Source organism: Podarcis erhardii (assembly GCF_964252035.2).
Source record: "Podarcis erhardii genome assembly, chromosome: 11".
Classification (NCBI taxonomy): Eukaryota; Metazoa; Chordata; class Lepidosauria; order Squamata; family Lacertidae; genus Podarcis; species Podarcis erhardii.
In genome coordinates, this window is record NC_138501.1 from 14,505,252 (window position 1) to 14,526,857 (window position 21,606).

The 21,606-nt window shown below is 41.2% G+C and overlaps 1 protein-coding gene across 1 annotated transcript in view; it reads right to left on the reverse strand.

Annotated features, from left to right (window-relative positions):
* Window positions 1-21,120, reverse strand: part of MEGF10 (multiple EGF like domains 10) — a 113,745-nt gene extending 92,625 nt beyond the window's left edge. Inside the window, exon 1 of the mRNA XM_081880350.1 lies at window positions 20,610-21,120. The gene's annotated coding sequence lies outside the window, so the exon portion shown is untranslated. The remainder of the gene's footprint in view (window positions 1-20,609) is intronic.
* Between the last annotated feature and the right edge of the window lie 486 nt (window positions 21,121-21,606).

The window sequence follows — 21,606 nt, forward strand, 5'->3', positions numbered from 1 at the left end:
TTGCAAGGCAAATTGTTAACTCATTTGGTATGGAGGGCTGCCATAACCAGCATTAGGTCTTTACTGACGATCTCAAATAAAGGAAAATATACCTTAAGCATTTGCTAATGTTAATATAATGAAGAGTATTTTAAGCGCATAGAATGAAGGCTAAGGCATCAAATGTCAAAACTTTATTTTGAAAAAAATGCAAGCTAACGTATCTATGAATATATAGAAAAGAGAGTTCAAAAATATTTTTAAAATAACAGTATACTTGAAGAGCCGTAGAGTAATATTCTTTATAAATGCAATAGCATCTTGTTTTTTTAAAAAAATGCTGGCCACAAATAATAGAAGACTGTGGTGCACATAAACAAAAACAAGTACTATATCAGAAAAGAAGCAAAGACTAGTCCTTCTGTTTCTAGGCATTCCAAAAGAAGTTATGTTAAAAGTATTAGCAAGTTTAGGAAATTTAGGATATACATAACATTAGAGACCTGCAATAAACATTTTATGAAAAAGCTAAAAGTTAATTACTGCTTGCAGAAACAAAACAAACCTATCAATATAAAAGTTTAAGCTTTTCAGAATATTTATTTGGATTATGTTTTACAACAGTTTCACATTAAAATTGGTTTGATGAATTCACCTAGGATAGAGCTTTCCAAACCTTTCATGTTGGTGACACACTTTTTAAACTTGCATCATTTCATGACACAGTAATTCAGATTTACTAGCAAACTGGGGGTTAAACTAACCCCTTTCCAGCTTTGGGAGGAGCGTGGGGAGCATTCGCACAACACACTGACTAATGTGTCACACACAATGTTTGGAAAGCTTTGACCTAGGGATTTTCCCAAACAGTTCTTTTAACAGAACAGAGTTCATCCTCCTCAGAGATAGCATACCTTGTGCTTTTATTTTTAAAAATTCAAAATAGACTCCACATATTCTCAAAGGGCATAGCCAGACCATTTTTTTCTTGCATGATCTACTACAGAAAGCCATGGAAAAAAGTGGCCCACCGGACACATTTCATGATCCAGAGCCTACAAATACAATAGAAGTATACAGAATGAGGATATGTCATCACGGCAGCATGCTCTGCCCTGCTGTACATACCCTTGGATATTTGCAAGAAGGCAACATACATGACTGGAACTCTAGGGCACAATGAGGAACCGGTGAATGAATGAAATTACTTTAAAAAAAGCATCTGATATTTGGCATTTGAAATAGAAAATAATGCTATATACACTAATTTAATAGTGGTAAACAAACCTATACATTATGCACAGAAAACACTTTGATAATTTCATACCAATTTGATATCAAAGTTCTCAATTGTTATTCATATCAATCTAACTTTTCTTAATGCTACTTTAAAAAAAGAAAAAAGATGCCCCATGTCATTAAACTCTCACATTTCCTTTAATGTGAACAGAATCTGCTTTAGAGACAGCCTGCTTCATCATTAAAAGGATCCAACAAAGGCATTGCCTTAGAAACCCTAACAATCAAAGACATTTTGTTGTAATTAATATTTTTTCCAAGATAAATCATCCTATTAAAATATGTAAATTGGCTCTGGTTTCAGGTTATCTGAAACCTTCTGAAAGTGAATTTGGAAGCTAATTCCTTGCTGTGAGCAGTAATTTGAAGGGAAATGAATGATGAGTGTATTTTTATTAACATAAGCAAAAAAAAGATTTCAGTCCTTTAACCATGTTCCTTATAGAGTACTTATTGAATTATTTAAATCTGACTGCACCCCCTTTTGAAACTGGATAGTACCGATAAAGGGTGCTTATCTGTCATTACAAAAATGGATTGTCATTGGTACCATTGTCTAAGGAAGCACCTAGGAGTTATACTGCATTCAATAATCCAAGTTTTACAGCTATTTCAATTCCATTTCTCCTAAAATAAAATCTGCGGCTATGGACTTAATGAGGCACTTTGTTAAAGTTATTCTCTATAGTAAAAATTAAGAGAAAAGGGGGGGGGAGAGAAAGTTCTACAGCTTAATTGCAACATGTGTTATGAAGCACTTTACAGTGATTGACTGGAGAGAGAGGGTGTGAATTGTGTGTGTGTGTGTGTGTGTGTGTGTGTGTGTGTGTCAAACTCTGTGCCAAAAAAAGGCTTACATACTACATGAGCAGACTTTACATCCCAACTGGTATTAATGGTCTCTTTTACATTATATACTGTTAGTCATTGAAAGCTACCCAGATATTATGCATGGATTCTGTCATGAAAGACTTAAAAGACACTGATTGCTGGGTAGCTTTTTGTTGCCGATTACCCTAATTTACTACCTTCAGAAACCATCATTAATGGTCCCTATTACATCAAAGTACATTAAAGTTAAAATATATATAGGGTAGGAGCCAGATACATCTGTGGGATTTGAGAATATAATCACCCGGCAATGTTGCATTGATTTCAACTGGAGCACAAGCACACTTAATACAGTGGTACCTTGGTTCTCAAACGCCTTGGTTCTCAAACACCAAAAACCCGGAAGTGTTTTTCTGAAGCCGAACATCCGATGCGGCTGTCGGCTATTGTTTCCGGGGCACCTGCAGCAATCAGAAGCTGTGCCTTGGTTTTTGAACATTTTGGAAGTCAAACAGACTTCCAGAATGGATTAAGTTTGGCACTTTTGTTTTTGCTATTTATTTTGCATTTTTGATTTTGAGGCTTTTTCGGTTAATTTGTTTTTGTGACTGGGTGGAACCCAGTTCAGCTACTGACTGATTGACTGATTGTGTGACTGTGGAAATGGATAAAAGCCCCCCATCCAAACAATGACTATCATCAGTGCAAGTAAGAAAAAATAATAATTTTAATTTTAATCATCTACAATAATGTCATTTATTTTATAGTACAGTACATTGATTATTGCTTCAGTTTATGGATCAATGGTCTCATTATTCAGTAAAGTTCGTGTTAAATTGCTGTTTTGGGGGTTGTTTTCAAGAGTTTGAAACAGATTAATCCATTTTGCATTACTTTCTATGGGAAAGCGTGCCTTGGTTTTGGAACGCTTTGGTTTTGGAGCAGACTTCTGGAATGGATTAAGTTTGAGAACCAAGGTACCACTGTATTTTGGACTGCATTCATAATATTCAGCCGCTACTACAGAACAAGACAAATAAACCCAGACAAAAATATTGCTGGGGTGGGGGGAAAAATTTCTTTTCTCTTAATGCCCTTTTCCTATATAACTTTTTGACCACATTGAGCATGATTCTTTAAAGCCTTGTGTTCAAACCTTGTATTCTGCCTAACTGACAGAATACAGTTAGGAAACAGTTGTTATTTACAATATCTGTCTGGTGAAAAAAAAAAAAAGATTAAGAGATCAAGTTTCCCTTGACTTCCAAACTAGTCGAGCCACAGCTGGTGCATCAGATTTTGAGCAACTGTTTCACATACACACAACAAGACTTCTGTCTTTCCGTGGGGTTTGCTCAGGTCATCTGCATGTGGTGTGGATTAAAGTAGCAATAAAGTTCTATTATAAAAGTAGGCTAAACAGTGAATTTATACACCAAACTCCTGTGACACTGGTAAATTCTGTCATCTGACACTCTCTTCAGAGGGGTTTCCGTATCTTGCACACAGAGCAAGGTCTCTTTTAAGTACAATTGAAAACAGTCCAAAATCTGTGATTAATCCTGTGTACTCTCAGGCTGAATATAAATAATGCATAGGAAAGTTCAAGATAAATGTAATGTTATGTGGGAGAAAAAATGTTTTGAGAAGTACTACCTTCCAAATGTACCTTTCAATGGGCACAGTATCTTCAATTTACACACAGGCCTCTGTCATCCAATGAATTGTCCCTTAAAACTACTAAAGCTTAAACAAGTAAAGTACCAATCTGGCTAGCAAGATTACTTTTTTTGCATTTGTCAAAGCTTTGCTAGTGTGTACTGGGCATTGGAAGCTTTTTTATTTCAGCATTGTGAGAAGGAGATTTGTATGACAGGAGAGATGTGCAAATTTATGACATACAGCTGTGAAAATGTGCTTTGAGTTTAAAGGAAAATTCAAATGCTGAGGTTCATATTTTAAAAGAATATCTTTGTTAAATAGGTGAAGCACGCCTCCATACTATGAACTTAGTGAACACACATTTCTTCCATTTGGTACACCTTTCAAATTAGCCCACCAAAGTATTGCTAGCCTGCTGGGAACTGATAGAGAAACAAAGAGCTCCATCCTTTTTGAGACAACCCGATGCATTTTTATGCTGAAAATGGGGAAAGTGTGTGTCCCTTCTCCGGTGGCAAGCTTGGTTTCTATGCTAGCTGCATAGTAGAATGGAGTACTCTGTCCCTCCTCCACCAGCTTACTCATTTGTCACCTATGGCTACCATGTTTGATTACAACATTGGAGTAGCAGACATTCGTGATAAGAGATTGGCATATCATTCATGATGTGCTTCAACACAGTTATTTTTTCTCACGGTTTTCTGCGTATGTATGTACTGCAGTAACAGTTCAATGAGTGGAGTTCATATCCTTATCTAATCTAGAATACCAAAATATCTATGAGAGGGAGCCAATTAAGCAATTTGCCCTTTAGACATCCTCCTGTGAAAAGGAAGAAGTTGGCAGCTGCCCAGATGAGCCACGGAGAGGAACCCCCCCTCCCTTTTGAGTGTGTAAATGTTAAGGAATCTTTCATAGACTGTAGTCCTACTTATCTGAAAGTTAGTTCCATTGAACCGAATGCATCTTAATTCTGAGACAACACGCAAAGGATTGCACTATTAATATGTTATGCTGTATTTTCATTATTCTGCTTTGGACAGGAATCCCTAACATACTTCCTAGGAAGTAAATGCAGTGGGAAAGTGGGAATACTCCAGTCTCGCTCTATGGGAAGAAAAACAGTGCCAACTGCTTTGTTTTATCTGTATGCACCAACAATCTCTACAACTATACGCCATAAATATAAATATGGCTGGATTTTATGCTCCTATAATAGCTATTAGATGTGTAAATGGCGGGGGTTTATCTATTGCTGCCCATGCAGAATGTAATTCCACACATGCAGTATGACTTCATCTTTCTATTCTCCCCACTGCACCCCCTGTGGGCCTTCAAAATTTGCTCCAGAGGGCTGGGGGACCCTCTGGAACAGATTTTACAGCCACACAAAGGCTGCAGGAGGCAGAAGATGAAAGCCTGTCTCCTGAGCAGAAATCTGCTTGCAGAACACTGGATTCCACCCAAAACTATTAAGTACTGTTCTATAAAAATAGAGCAATGGTGAAACTAGAAAACAACTATATTGAGTAATTTTCAAAAATAATTGCTCAGCTCTCCTGTACTATCTTACAAACATTAAAAAGCCAGTTTTATGTGACTGTCATTTTGAAAAAAGTGATTATTTTAATGAAGGTGACTTATCTGCAGAAAAAAATTCAATAATTAAAATCCACTAAAGTCATTAATGATGTTCTGCAGCCCAAGAACACCCTTTAACAATAGTTCATGAAAAGCTCCCAGGCATCACTTTCAAAGTACTTCTCTAATAGAACACAATGCCTTTTACTCACCCCACCCGCCATGTCTGAATGACTCAGAAACAAGGGTGTGTTTTTTAAAAAAATAACATGGTTAAATAAAGCACCTTCTCTTCAAAGTTGCCTCTTACAGAATAGAAACAGGCTGTCTAGCTCAGCCCTACACTTGTGAAGCCTTTATTCATCTAACGACTCTAACCCATTCAGCTGTGTTGTCACAGTGATCACTTTTCCTAGGAGGCTGGATCTAGTCAATGGAAAGAATGTCTGAAGCAGATAGCCTAGACAGGCTCTGTTTCTGGGTTCAGGCCTGGTGGTGTGTCAACATTCTCCTCAATTTTTTCCTTTACCACTGACAATGATCAAAAATTTACTGAACATGTTTTACCATGATTACTTCCCTAGTTAGAAATCATTGATGGCAATTCTCAGGAATCATTAGAGATTTGCACTGACTTGATTCAAGTGTGTTAGTAGCTCCAAATTGTAAGGCTTTTTGGGAAATTTTCATATTTCAACATGCATTACTTTAATCATATCTTACAGTCATTATAAGTAAAAGTGAGGTTAGCCAAAATGGTAAATCTAGGAGAGTGTGATAAATTATGTGTTGTCTGTAGAATATAGGAAGTAGTGATTATAAGAGTAAGAACTCATATTTCTGTTCTTAATAATGCTCATGATATAAAAAGTAGAATCTTTAAATGAAACTACTCTTAGTTTGATATCACCAAATAACTGAGTAGTTTAATTGATATAAATTTATTTTAATTGGTCTACTCTGAATATGCCTTACCTGGCTATCACCCTCTCTTATAAATTGTAACACAACTAAACAGCAAAACAGAGTTTCAGATTTCTCAGTGGATTATATGATCCTCCTGGAAGCAAATTTTGTTGACACCTTTTTCCAAATGTATATAAATAAATAAAGTTTTTTTAATAGATTAGTGACAGCTAACTGAATAAACAAGATAAATTATTTAACACAATTCCACTGGCAATGACAAAGAAACTGCTTTTGTTTTCCTTTCACCACTGCAAACACCCTTGTGAGTTATAACATCAATTATTCAATTAATGTAGTATAAGTCAGGGTTAATTAAGATAACTTCGCTAAATCTGAGCTGCTAGTTCATTCAAATCCTGCAAGCAAGCCCAGCAAGGCTTCTGATTTAAGCTATCAAGTTGCTGAGGCTTAGCAAAGTTTTTCAACCTATCTTCTCCCATGCCAGAAAGCTAAACAACAAATCCCCAGATGAAAACTTATGAACAAAGTAGAATAATATTTCTGACTACATCTTGGATATTGTGACACTAAATAAAAGAAAACATTTCTGCAAGTGTATAGGATCAGATTTGATTCAAGTATTAAAACATAACTAGTCTAGTTCTATGACTAGATGGGATGGTGGGGTTTAAAGAGTGAGATCTTTTCTCTTTTGAACTGTCAAAGATTTAAATAAGGAACTATAGACTGGACCTCCTTTTTCCACAACTTGTGGAACCACATTCTTTCCTCTGAAAATTCAGCAAAGACCTATTGGAAAGTGAATGAAAGAGAACGGAGGCTAATTGAATGTAGTACAAAATGTCCACAAACCACTCAGATATTTTAAGACTTCTTAATCTTCTCTTCTGCAGGCAAAACATACCCAGCTTTTTCAACTCTTCTACAAGGCTTTTTTTTTCATGGGTTACCAGACCACTCTTTTGGACATGCTCTGGTTTATCCAGATTTTTCCAAAAATGTGGCACCCAGAACTTGATAAAGTATTTCATATGTATGCAAAAAAAAGGGGGGGGGGCTGTTACTTCCTGTAATTTAGACATTGTGTTTCTGTTGATACAGACAAAGATTGCAATAGCTTTTCTAATAGCTGCACTGCACCACTGGCTCATGTTCAGCTTGTATTCCACTAAGTCACCTAGATTGTGTGCACTGCCACAAGCTCAGTGTCCTTCATACTATAGTAGGGCTTTTCATTTATTTGTTCCTAAATGCAAGGCATGGCATTCATTTCCAGAGTGTTTCATCTTCCTGGTTTCAGTTCAGAGTTCCAGACTATCATTTTGAGTATTGATTCTGTCTTCTATGGTGTCTGTCAGAACTGGACTAAGGACAACAGTGTGAGGTGAGCCAGGAACCAGGAATCATGAGACAGGCTAGAAGTCAGAATCAACAAGCAAGGAAGGACTCAATGGCTCCAATCCAACAGTATATGTGCACAACAGTAAACTGCTACCTATATGTGACCCTAGTTAGATCATCACTGAAGACTGTGCTGGTCATCTTTCCACGGGATCCAGGATGAATGAATTTTTCTCTCCCCTTCTTGTGTTATTGTTATGATCTCATCACATAGTAGCCTTCACTGCATGCTTTTTAGGTTCAAATATCAAATGCACATAAATGAGCTAGGGATATGCATATGTAAGCTTGCTTTCAAATATATATGCCCGTAGATGGGCCAGCCAATTATATTTTGGAATCATTGTTAGGTGGTGATTCAATATATACTGCATGAATGCAAGGACACATATAACGCCTGTTTTACACACAGTCAAAAATACAAATGCTAGAAATGGCAGGATAAGTTAAATAGCACTGCCCTGAGATTCATTACTGGGATAAAAAAAGAGCAGCTATCTTCAACATGGTATGTTTTGAGGGCAGTTCCCATCAACTGCAGCTAGGGATGTTGGATAATTCCAAAGGAAACAGAAACAGGAGTGGAAATTACCAGTGTTGGTTGATTTTTATTTTTTACTTCTGGAACAAATACTATCGGTATTCACTGCTGGCGCTTTCAGTCCACAAAACAATACATAAATGATGATCCACCCCCATTTGTAATGCGGTGGACCAGGGTCAGGTAGCATGATTAACTGTAATTAAGCACATAAAATTCCACCACAGCAATCAGCAAGACGAATAACACAGTTTTTGTCAGAAGCTGAATTGCAGTGGAATGGGAAAAAATGATGCATGTGCTGAACATAAAGTAAAACAAACATTGCTTTCTTATATTCCTAGCCCCAGCCTGCATGGCCACTGATCAGGAATGATGGAATGATCAGGAATAACATCTGGAAGCCAACAGGTTGGGGAAGGCTAAACTGGAGCAAAGCAAAAGTTCAATAATGCCTTACATTTTAATGTTACAGCTTCCAATTTAACCTTTCATTTGATAATCCCTTCATTGCCTGATCTATGAGACTGCCAGCCAATGAAGATAGTATCAAATTAAAGGGTAAAATGGAACATGGAACATCAAAATGTAACTCATTGGCTAACTTACTGCATATGACCTGCACCTGTTATCTCACTATGAGCAGGATAATTAAAGCAAATCTGGACTTCTTTGGTTTAATCTGTGACTGATCCCATAATAGTGTTATGAGTTTAGCTGCCTTGATCACTGCTGATCTGAGTACTGACAAAAGAACATTAATATTTCTTAATGACTATCTATGGTAGTCTTAAAACAGTTTGCAAGAAATAATTAACTTCGGAGTTTGAAACTGAGACAGAGGCAGAAGATGAGAGAAAGCTAAAAGCTTCTAGCTGGAATTAGCTGCAACAAAGGATGCAACATTGGGGGTGGCCACACAAGTTGCTCTCTGAAAATCTGTTAGCTTTTAGAGCTCTGCTTGATTCTAAATCTCAATTGTCTTTATTTGTATGTCATATATTGCATAAAGCAAATATTACAAGGATACTGTAAGTCTCCCATTTTTTTTGTCAACTCAAGGAAAAGAAACCCAGGAGTTCTGGAAGAACTGCCTGGAAGAAGGAAGAGTGTTAACAAAGTAGACTTTCTAAGGTTGGATCTGCCAAGTTTTGCCTGAATATAGGTTTGAGCAGGCTGCATCTCCAGCTACCCATGCATAATGGCTTCTTTGTCTAGCTGTCACATGAGCAGCGTTGTGTTACTATGATTGTTACTCCAGGCTTAAAATGGAAAGCATGCTTTCCAACAGACCACCTACTTCTGTGTTTCATAATTAATACTGTTGTACTCCTTTCATAGTTAATCAGTTTAGGAGATTAATGCAGCTCTGGAGAACTGTGATAAAAACGGTTCGGATAATTCAGGGAGTTTCTAACATGATTATAATGACTCAAAATAAAAAGGCTTGTGTTTTTGTACCTGAGACCCAAAATTTCAAGTGTTAAGGAAGCAACATGCTGTGTACAAGGATTATACAACCGAGTGGAAGAAAAAAGAATTTCAGAACTACAGCTGACTTCTTCACCCTTTGATTATGTATTATGATTCAGGTGGTCTTAAACGCTTATGGTATCTCAACTTTCCAAAAATATATGTGTCTGTTACTAGCAGGGTCATCCTTAGCAGATGCAGTGATGTGGTGCAAATATCTGCCCAGCACCCCCAAATTAACACATACAGTGGGGGGGGGCAAAGCTGTGCACTGCCAGACATGGGGGGGGGGCGCAACTCTCCCCCATGCTGCTGCAGGAGAGCAATCCCCGCAGAGGCTTGGGAAGGAAGTTGCATGCCTGCCAGCCATACAGTTGGCAGGGCACAGGTGGGCATGCAGGGAAAGGGAAACGTCCTCCACTCACTGGGGGGGCCCTGAGAGGCCGGCACCCTGGCGCAACACACCACTAAGCCCTATGGGAAAGTCGGTTCTGGTTACTAGGAATATTAAGCACAAAGGAAAGGATATAGCTAAGAAGAACGGTGTCTGTTTTACATGCAGATACTGTAGTTCCAAATTCAAACATTAATATCTCCAGGTAGGTCTGGGAGAGTTCCCTGTGTGAATCCTGGAAAGCTATTGCCAGTCAGTGTAGAAAATACTGTGCTAGCTGGAAGCATTGGTCTAACTCAGTGTAAGGAAGCTTCCTATATTTCTACGGGACTAAACTTCCTATGTATCTACAGGATTGACCACTGTTCTTCAAGCAGCAGATTGTAACCCAGCCTACAGATGTCAAGGAAGGAAGGCCACCTGCACTTTTAACAGGCAAACAGAAAGGGGTGTTTAAAAGGTGTAGTGTGTGCATGTGGTGCTCAAAACAGTTTCTCCAGTTTGTAAAGTGCCTACTGCCCCAGAAATGTTGCTGACCCCCGTCTGAAAGTCAGAAACACTGACTTGAAAGTTTAAAAATTGAAAAGCAGGTTTTAAGTTCCAGAGTTTAGTTAAAAGTTGCTCCTAAGTTTGAAAAAGTTAATTAATAGTGTATACGTTTGTATACATACAGATTTATATCCGTTAAAAAAACAACAACCATGTAACACTGTGAAAAAGAGGCTCAATACAGCACAAGTGGGTTTTGCTTCTTGAGAGGTACCAGGAAATAATTAAAGGTTACACCCACTTTCTCTGACTGGAGATCACTGACTGAGCAAGCTCTGTAAAATGTCCATTTAATAAATGCTTAAATTGATTTATGAAGTAGACGCTGTCTGATGCTGTAGGCCAGGGGTTGTTAACCTAGTCCCTACCGCCCAGTAGTGGGCGTTTCAGGATTCTAGGTGGGCGGTAGAGGGTTCTATGGCACAAGCTGAATCCTCCTTCCATCGAGCACTGGTGGGAAGTAAGGAAAGTTTACCATGAAGAAAGATGCATTAGTGGGCGGTAGGTATAAAAAGGTTGACCACCCCTGCAGTAGGCAATCATATCCTTTTGAAACAAGAATGGTCCAAATTGCTCCAAAAAGGTTGAGAGGGTCTTAGTTCTGCTTGAAAAGCTAAAATAACATTTTCTCAAGGAGAGAGAGAACAAGTAGCTCCAAAACAAAAACAAACAAAAAAATAGAATATCATAGTTAGAAGGCTCCACGAGGGTCATCTAGCCCAACCCTCTGCAATGCAGGAATCTTTTGCCCAACATGGGGCTCAAACCCATGACCCTGAGATTAAGAGTCTCCTGCTCTACTGACTGAATTACCCCAGCTTGATTTCTGCAAGGAAATCAAGAGAGTCTGCTGTGTAACAGCAACTCTCAATTCATATAAAATCAAACAAATAATAAATATTACAAACTGACCTTTCACAGCCTTATGGCTTTATGTGACACCATATAGAAACAACTGCAAAGAAGCTCACCCAGACAACCTACAGACTTCAACAAAATGCCTTACATACTACACAGTTTGCCAAAGAAAAGCTTATATTCTGCCTTTCAGATAAGGGGACTTACAAACAATTCATGTTTCAATGATATATGAAAAGCAGAAGGAGATAAATGATGAAGTGGTAAAACCACTGGAATAAGGCTAATTGTCAGCCACTAATAGTGCATCACATTATTGAACAGGAACAATAGCTAAGGCAGGTACTTAAACTGCATTCCACCATTAGAAAACCTGGACATTGTAAATGTTAATAAGATGCAGACTATTATGTAAAATATGAGCAAGAGAGGACATGACAGAGGTTTACAAAATTAAGCATGAAGTGAATAAAATGGATAGAGGTTTTCCTTTCTCTCCCCTAACCTGAGAATGTGGGGTCACCCCATGCTATTTACAACAGCTGTTGCTCAACAAAAAAAGGACCCTGATCCAACTGTAGAACTATAGAAACAGGCACAGAAAATTGTAATGAGCTACGATTGTTGTTTTTGCTCTGTGTTCTACAGTACTACCATTTCCACCCTACAAAGAAGAGTATCCATGTTCTCTCTTTTATTTACTGTGTTGAAGCAAATAACACCAAAATTAGTTCCTGTCACATGATGTAGAAGCTTCTTTGGTGGGAACAAGCTTGAGACAAATTAGTCATATTATACAGAACCGGGAATAACTAGCAGCTGCTCATTTTGGACGTGATGGGCAAATACAGACGTAAACCACTATGCTCAAGATGAAATTAAAAGCCAAACTTGCCAGTTTTACAAAATTATCCAATAATGAAATATTGTTAGCCAAATTGTTTTAATACAGGTCATAATTTTATAAAAGTATACAAAGTAATACTATTTAGGATGAAATAAAAACATGGAATCAACTATTAATTTCCACTGGCAATCTAGAACACATGCTGAAGAGAATCTGCACCATGAGAAAATATGGTCCATTGTATGTTGCATACTCAGATAAAAAGGTTTACAGCATAGCCAATCAACTGACATTCCTAACTTGAGCCTGAAAGATGTAAACAAGTTATTCAGCAGCATAAGAGAACATATATGCTGGCGACTCAGTTTACTATTTTCCTAAATCCAGTTACAGCAGTTGCATCCCATAGTGCATGCACATCAGGAAGATCAGACAAAGCTAATTAAGTGTGCTCTTTTCCTGAATTGTGTTACTGGGCATTCAGGGGTATTTACAAGGAAAAATGAAGAGTGAAGCCAGCTTTCAGTTTCAATCTTGCATTAAATATAGAGCTCAGTCAATGGACACATTTCTTTTAAACAAAACAAAGTGGCTTATCCAGTGCGAAAGCAGAGCACTTTCACTTCTCCAGACTTGTCATTAACCATCCCAAGTTGCTGAACAATAACAGTTTTCCCTCAAGGCACTACTCTAGCCTTGTATCCAATCTAGCTGACCTTGCTGAGCACAGCTAAGAATTTTGATAAAACCAGACTGAGTTTGCATATTATGTGAGCTGAAATGCTCGCAGAAATTACCTGAAATCCTGTGTCCCACTAAACTTAACAAGATTTATTTGCACTCAACCAGTATTTATTTTATTTTTTAATACTTCTATACAACTGTTTCTCAAAAAAAACACACAACAAAAATCAACCATAAAATAATGAAATACATGAGCCCAGTCAACAATTAAACAGAAGTGATGACATAACAAAACATTGATAGTCGTATCTGGGAAGTCAAACAGAATCCGTTCGACTTCCAAGATGTTCAGAAATCAAAGCACGACTTCTAGTTGTCTGCAGGAAGCTCCTGCAGACAATCGGAAGCCGTGGAAGCCACTTCCGGGTTTCGATCATTCAGGAGCCAATTTGTTCGGGAGCCAAGGCGTTCGGGATCCAAGGTACGACTGTACTAAGTTAATGGGGCATAGCAGTGTTCATCAACAATTCTCAGCTGCTACCTAAAAAAGCAAGGGTTTCGCACGCATCTTCATAAAGAGCATGGTGGAAGCTGTATGGCCTCTTCCAGAAGAAAACACAGCGCATAAGCGCTGTTACAAAAAAGGTCCTGCTCCTGATGGAGCCAAATGTAAGCTTCCCCATGAGTGTCACCAGAATATAGGGTGCTATTGACCTAAGTAATACACAGAGTGGATCTATGAAACTTAATACAGTATACTTGCTCATTGATTTCAGTGGGTCATATGCAACTAAATCACTGAACAAGTGGAAACCAGCACAATGATGCCCACTCTCACAATGGGACTCTTCTCCCTGCACCCTCCACAAATCTACTCATAAAGGAGGCGGGAGAGGTTGTTCCATCAGCTGGTGGAGCAATTTCCTTAGTGTTATGATGAATACAACCCAGTAAGTCTATTCCAGGGTGGGGAACTTTTTTCAGACCAAAGACCACATCATCATCTGAACAACTTTCCCAAAGCCAACTTCCCCAAATAAATCTTATGTTTAGTGGGACACAGGATTTCAGATCATTTTCTATGAGCATTTCAGCTCACATAATATGCAAACTCAGTCTGGTTTTATCAAAATTGCTAAGTTTCTTAGCTATGCTCAGCAAGGTCAGCTAGACTGGATACAAGGCTAGAGTAGTGCCTTGGCCCTTGAGGGAAAACTGTTATTGTTTTGCTAGAGGCAAAAAAGGGCAAAACAACAAAAGTAAACTTTTTTATTATTATATTTGTTTACACCCCGGCAAGAAACACCAAAAGTATAGAAAACAAACAAACATTAAAACACAATTAAACAGTGATAGAATTTAAATTATATGCACATATAAAATCTGTTTAAAACGTACAGATCATTACAATAAAAACTGTGTGGGATCCTCCCTTTCATGAAAAGCAGTCCAATCCAAAAAGCCTGTTGGAACAAGAAATTCATCACCTACCTGTGGAAGGACAGCTAGGAGGGAGTCTGTCTAGCTTCCCTACAGAGAGAGTGACAAAGTCTGGGAGCAGTCACTGATAAAGCCTTTGGAAAGCAGGCTACTCTCATAGCTCTTGCTATCCTCTATCCAGCCAACCAAGGACACATTCCACTCTATCAAGCAATGAAGTCTAGATGTGACCAAGGAAAAAGAAAGAAAAAATTCCTTCCAGTAGCACCTTAGAGACCAACTAAGTTTGTTATTGGCATGAGCTTTTGGAAGGAATTTTTGTATTTTGTTTCGCCTGCGGCAGACCAACATGGCTACCTACCTGTAACCAGGGGGAAAGGGTGTGGCTGAGGAAGCATGGCTTGGAGAGAGTCCTGAGGGCCAGACAGAGAGGCCTAGAGTTTGTGATGACTGGAACTGATGGGAGTTGCAGTCAAAACATCTGGAGGGCACCTAGTTGGTGAAGGCAGTTGTAAATGAATGTCCTATCTGAAAGCCACCAGGCAGGATAGGATTGCTCATAAAACCCTTATTCCAACAGAGCACAATGCTATATCAGTGGAAAGATGCATGCCACTGGACAGAGGAGAAGCAATGACTGGCTTGAACCTTGCACTGTCAGGAGTCTGCTAGGGCACTGGTCTTTAACTAGTGGGTCAGGGCCCACTAGTGGGTCACAGCTTCATCCAAGTTGGATCGCAACAGGAGCACTGCCACCATGTATAGAAGATTAAGAAATGGGTCACCAAATGAGTGTTTGGGTTGAAAGTGGGACCTGGCTCTGAAAAGGTTTAAGACTATTGTGCTAGTGCAAAGAGAAGAAGAGGGATGAAGGGACATGGCAGGGGAATTGATCGGGATCCTATTCTCAGTCAGAAGTAGTCCTAGCCCAAATTATGCAAACTTCACACGCCAACAACAAAAGTGGCATCTATTAAAATGCTCCCACCAAAATCAATGGGGAGCCCAACATAACAGCCCAAAGCCAGCCATAACAGAGGCTTTCAATGAACAAAAATGTTGGCACCTGTTTGTCTCTTTGATACTCTCAGAACTCACTCCTATGAAGGCATTCTCCTCCTCATGTGATCAGGGAGAGAGCAAGAACACATTAGCCATCCTATGCATCATAACCCCAATGCCAGCACTCTCCACATGTTGCAGGTGCATAATTGAGAGATCTAAATCATGCCAGAAGCCTCAGCGAGCACAGCAGGCAGCTCACTGCAGGCATTTGCCCTCTAATGCATAGAGGGTGGTGGGGCACCTGGGTAGCTAGCATACTCTGCTCTCTCCTCACACAATTCTAATTGTGTGAAACACCTGCACAGGTCTTTGCTTAACAACCAACCTTGTTCAATAAAAGTTCAGACTGCTGTGCCTCTTTTATCCTCAATAATTATCAGTTGGCGAGCACTCTCCCCACCCTTTGGAATCCTTCCTATTCTTCATAGGACACACATGCTTGTGGCTGGAGAAGAGCTCCACCATCACACCCTACCAGGGCTAATGTCTCTGCATTTCCTACCAAAGCACTTGCAAGAGGGAGGCCAGGTAGATCAATGTCTTCTTGGCTCCCATCATCACCATCCATTGGTTTCCAAAAGGGGTGGTGGTGATGACATGATGAAGGTATGTGTGATGCGGAGAAAGTGGGTAGACAGATATTTTACTCTCTTTCTTCTAACACTACAACCCAGGGTCATCCAATGCAGCTGAATATTAGAAGATTCAGAACAAACAAGAGAAGGCAGTTCTTCACATACTATGTCATTAAACTGTGGAATTCACTGCCACGGGATGAAATGATAGCCACCAACTTGGATAGTTTTATTAAAAGCAGGCTGGGAAAATTCATGGATTATAAAAAGTCTACCATTCACTCATTAATTCATACATACCCCACCTTTTTCCCTAACGGGACTCAGTGGCAACTAATTATAGTGGCTGTGTTCTGTTTGGCCACTTTGAGAACAAGATACTGGATGAAATGGGCTTCTGGTCTTCAGAGAGGAAGACTGAAACAGACAGTATGACACCTCTCCCTGATCCTTTTCCCCTGACCCAGATCTACCATTGAACAAAAGGAGCACATTTTCAGTCTTTTAGAAGTACTGTGTGCAGCCATCCATCAGGATGCCCAGGCCTCATGCCCCAGGCAGCGAAAGGGGCACAAAAGAAGCTTGTTGGTGTTGCAGGCTTATAGTAGGACAGAGAAATGACCTTAGCTTTCTCACTACAGCTGCCCCCACCGCCGCATTTGTCCCCAGCAAGTGTCTGAGTAACAAGGAAATATCTATTCCCTGCTGCAAATCCTCCATGTGAATAGATCTTGACTATGAAACATGTTTTTTCTGTTATTCATCAATCTTCAGGAGACAACAACCCCCACCCACCCCCAAAAAACAGCATAGAATGGAAAAACATTACAGAGAGCCAGTGTGGTGTAGTGGTTAAGAGTGGTTGTCTTGCAATCTGGGGAACCAGGTTTGCATCTCTACTCCTCCACATGCAGCTGCTGGGTGACCTTGGGCTAGTCACACTTCTCTGAAGTCTCTCAGCCCCACTCACCTCACAGAGTGTTTGTTGTGGGGGAGGAAGGGAAAGGAGAATGTTAGCCGCTTTGAGACTCCTTAGGGTAGTGATAAAGCGGGATATCAAATCCAAACTCTTCTTTCTTGCTTGATGTGCAAGAGTTCCAATATAGCAGTCCCATGAGGGGAAAGGCACTGACATTTTCCCACCCTGACCTCTAGGAAAGAAAGACACATCCTGCTCTGTATTTTATGCAGTCCGCTGGCTCATGTAATCGATTATGCATCAATTATAAATGGCCATGGAAACAGTGGAAGCATTCCATTAATTCCTGGTTTTGTATATGATTACTCATAGTTTTTAAGCACTAACTCTACACCATGCCACATATACAAAGGTTAATACTGCCAATGGAGTGGTGCTTGGGGCAATTAAAACCTTCTGACTTTGTAACACACTGCTATTAGAATGAAGCCTGCAACAAAATGTTGCAGGATGGAGTGTTCTGTTCAGGGTTCAAGGCAGCCAACCATGTACTTTTTCCAGAATACTCCATTAGCTCTCCCTGAGTTTCTGCACTTGCCCCTTGCAGTCAATTAGCAGTCCTTGCTCACTGAGCATACACAGTCCTCAATGGGCAGTTTGGGGTGGTTTCCCCACTGCCACCAGTGGGCTTTCCCTATATTTGTTGTACTTCTGAAAAGTTTGGGGTTCCCCCAAGACTGCTGATATTTCCCTCATGTGTGGATATTGGCACTTTGGTTTACATAAGGATCAACACTGGGAAATCAGCTGCTCGCTATTAGACTAAAGGATAGAGTTGTAATTCTCAATGCACCATAGATGGCATTGACAACTCAGATAGCTTTTGTAGTGTTTGATCAAGTCTACATTACTTGTAAAATCAAAGAAACTACACCAGTGGGTTGTTAGCATCTATGCAAAATAGTGGCATAAGCACAATAAGACAACCAGTTTAAAGTAAGCTAGCTCCAGGAAAAATATTTTCAAATACAACCAAACCCAGTACTGTAATTTAGATAAAACAACCAAAACCCAGCAGCAGCATTTACAGTAACACCTTTCAGTTAAAAGAAAGAGATACGTTTTGATGCAGGGAACCAGACTACAACATACATAGACAGTTTAATTTAAAAAATAGAAAGAGAGGGGTTCTGGGGCTTAAGGTAGTTAGATATCCCTGTTTTCCATCCTGGAACTTAATTAGGTCAGGAAAAGGTATTCTGCACTTGTTCTGAGAATTCTTCTTTTTAATTATTTCACAAGCATTGCCAACAAAGTTTGGAACGAAACCAACGCTTCCACAAATTAAAGTATTCCTTTTAGGACATTCTCAGCAAGAAATATATGGATCACATGAAACAAAAACAAACAAGTTTTACAGCTACGGTCAAAAGTTTTCTCTCTCCAGCTCTAGAGCAAAGCAGCAGCTGTATAGGATGTTAAGCTAGCCAGGCATTTAAAACCCAGTGCTGAACTATCAGCAAAACAACCCAGACCGACAGCCCACCCCTCAAGAAACGCATAGTGCATGCTGAGTAGAAGACATTCCTGCACGAACTTAGGAAGGTAGGGGTGAGGAGATGGGGACAAGGAGTTTTCTTTCTCAAAACAAGCCTTTTGTTAGAAGGAGCTCATTTAAATAGAGGGGAAAGTCACAATGGATACGGGAGAAAGTGGAACAACAAAGACAAATGGGCAAAGCGCACCCAGTACACCGACAGCAGTAGAAAGTGTGCCGCCTTGGAAATGTAGAGAATTAGCTTTTATAGGCAAAACTATTATTTATCAGATTTACTTGAAGAGATACGTAGGCTGCTGTGCTCCATTTGTTTACCAAAAAAAGTTCATTTCACAAGACTATTTTGCACACAATGACGTTCCTACAGGGATGTCCCATTTAGTGTGAAAGTTGTGTGTGCCAACAGCATACATGTCTCTTTCGACAGTTGACTAGGCGGGGTTCAAATGACCTCCTCCATGTATCCAAACATGTGGAGAGGGTCCTGGGACCAGCAGGCAAGCTTCACATCCTGTCGCCACTATGCCCCGCAATCACATTCCTCAGTGTTCAAAACACATCAGGAGGAGTTCTATTTGCACACTAAGGTCTGTGCACAGAGTCCCTCCAAGCAGGGAGAGACCTTTATCGCACCGCGGCCCCTTCTCCCATGGAGCAGCTCCACAGGTGCACACCAAAATAACCGCTTCCAAAAGAGTTTGGACACATGGACATCAAGGGACGAGGCTTGTCCACGTGGCCCTGCAACCCCTACCACACCTTGAGCACCATGGTGGACCCCACAACTATTATTCAGAACGGAGCAAGAGAGGCGGGGGGAGGGACATTGGCACAGCCAAGATTTATTTAAGGGAGGCAAGACACCCACCTGTCACCATCCTCTGTCTGGCACTGCCTGGGGGATCCAGCATGAAATGGCTCAGCAACAATTCTTCTATTATTATTATTATTATTATTATTATTATTATTATTATTATTTTACTGTGCTTACAATTATTACATTTATTACTTTGTCATAGAACTTTAAATACAAACACCAGGACATTACACCCAAATTTTCAGCAGAGGAACATGCATGCACAATTTCTCAGAGTCTCTGGGGAGAGCCAGTGCAGTATATTGGCTACAAGAGGGTTGGACTGTGACCTAGGTCCTAGGAGATCTGGGTTCAAATCCCAACTGAGCCATGAAGCAACAGTTTTAAATTACTTCCTTCCCACCCTAAGCGCTCAGAAAAAACACCTGTCAAAGCCCTTCTACAATTTCTACTTTCAGTTAGGCGTTTTTATTTATTTCCTTTGTTTGGGGGGGGGGAGGAAGTTGCCCCCTGCTCCCTCCCCCCACCATGTGGGGTGTGTGGCACCGAATTTTGACACTCAAATTTGCAATGAGATTTGCATCCATGGTTATGGGGGGGGGGGAGGTTGCCCCGAATTTTGACACCCCGATGTCCGCCCCTGCGCAGAGCAGCGCTACCTCCCCTACCGCGTTTCTCCCGACGGGTCCAAACGAGCCTCATTCAGACAACCAACCGCCAGGGGAGGCCGGCATAGTTTTAGCCCGAACCTTAGCCCCCCCACCCCAATTCCGCCCCGTCGCCTGACCTTCAACAGACAGCTCCCGTGCGCGTGAACGGCCGCAGCACTCCCAACACATCCCCCCCCCACCCGATCGTCTGAACGGAGCCCCGGAGCGACGCGTGGACGCCACACGCGCGCGCACCGTCTTCAAGTTACGCACGCGATACCCGTGCACGCCCCGTCGCCTGACCTTCAGCAGACAGCTCTCATGCGTATGAACGGCGGCAGCAGCAGTCCCACCTAAGCCCCCAAACGATCGTCTGAACAGAGCCCTGGACTGATGCGTGTATGTGTGTGGCTATGTTCAGACGATCGGGTGGTGCTGGGGCCTTAAAGTTCCCTTTTCTTTGGGGTCTTCTCCCAACCCGCGATTCCCCCTCCGGACAGGCGCCAAGCGAGCGGCGGAGGCACCTGCGCTTTTCCCGCCCTCGCCAGTCCCTCACCTGCTATAAGCCGAGCTGCCGGCGCGCCGGGCGGACTCGTCTCCTCAGGCTCCTCCGCGACGGAGGGAGCGAAGCGACCTCTTTCCTTTCCCCCCAAAAGCCCAGCTCCCCTACAGGCCGTTCGCCAGAGGCGCCATGGCGCTTCCTCCCGAGCCCGGTCCCAGCGACGACAACTCCCGCTCCGGAGCCCCAACTCTGCCCGCCTTGAGGTGAGGCGACTCCTGAGGCGGCTGCGATAACCGACGGGGCCCCGGAGGGGACAAACGAGCCAAGCCGGCGACTCGCGCCTCTCCCGGCTCCTCCCTGGCCGAGGCTGAGCGCAGGTGGCCGGCGGCGGAGGCTGCCCCGCAGCCAACTTGAGGTGGCCGAGGAAGTTCCGTCCCGGGGGCGGCAGTGAGAAGCGCGGGGACGACCAAGGCCAGTGTCGCCGCCGCCGCCGCCGCGCTTCGCTTAGCCTGAGGAACAGGTGTCGCCGCCTGAGGTCGTGAGGCGAAGGCGAAATCTCTCGACCCGCCCCGTCGCGGCGGAGCCTGTTAGCACGCGCGGCCAACTTTGCGCATGCGCGGGGCGGGGGCGGGAGTGGGGGAGACGATCTCCTGCCTCAAGTTCCCTCAGGTCGATGGCGGGAAACTAAGAAGTCCCCCCCCCCTTTTTTATTTTATTTTTTTATTTATACTAGTCAAGTTTTTTTGTTCTTCTTGTTTATACTTGTCTTTTTCCCCCCCAAAAAAATTATTGGTTTTCACAACATTATAAACAAACAAACACATAAGACAAACATAAATCATAGCCTTATTAAAAATTACACTTATTAACATTGTTAAGTGACTTCCCTCACTTCCCCTTGGTTGAATTTCATTGCATATCCTTTTAACGGTTTTCCAAATCACAGTTCTTATAAAATTTAACTTAAACATTAACATCCTTAAATCTTCACATTATTATGAAATTAAACATATTCATACCTTAACGTTAAGGTCAATTAAGTATCTGCAAG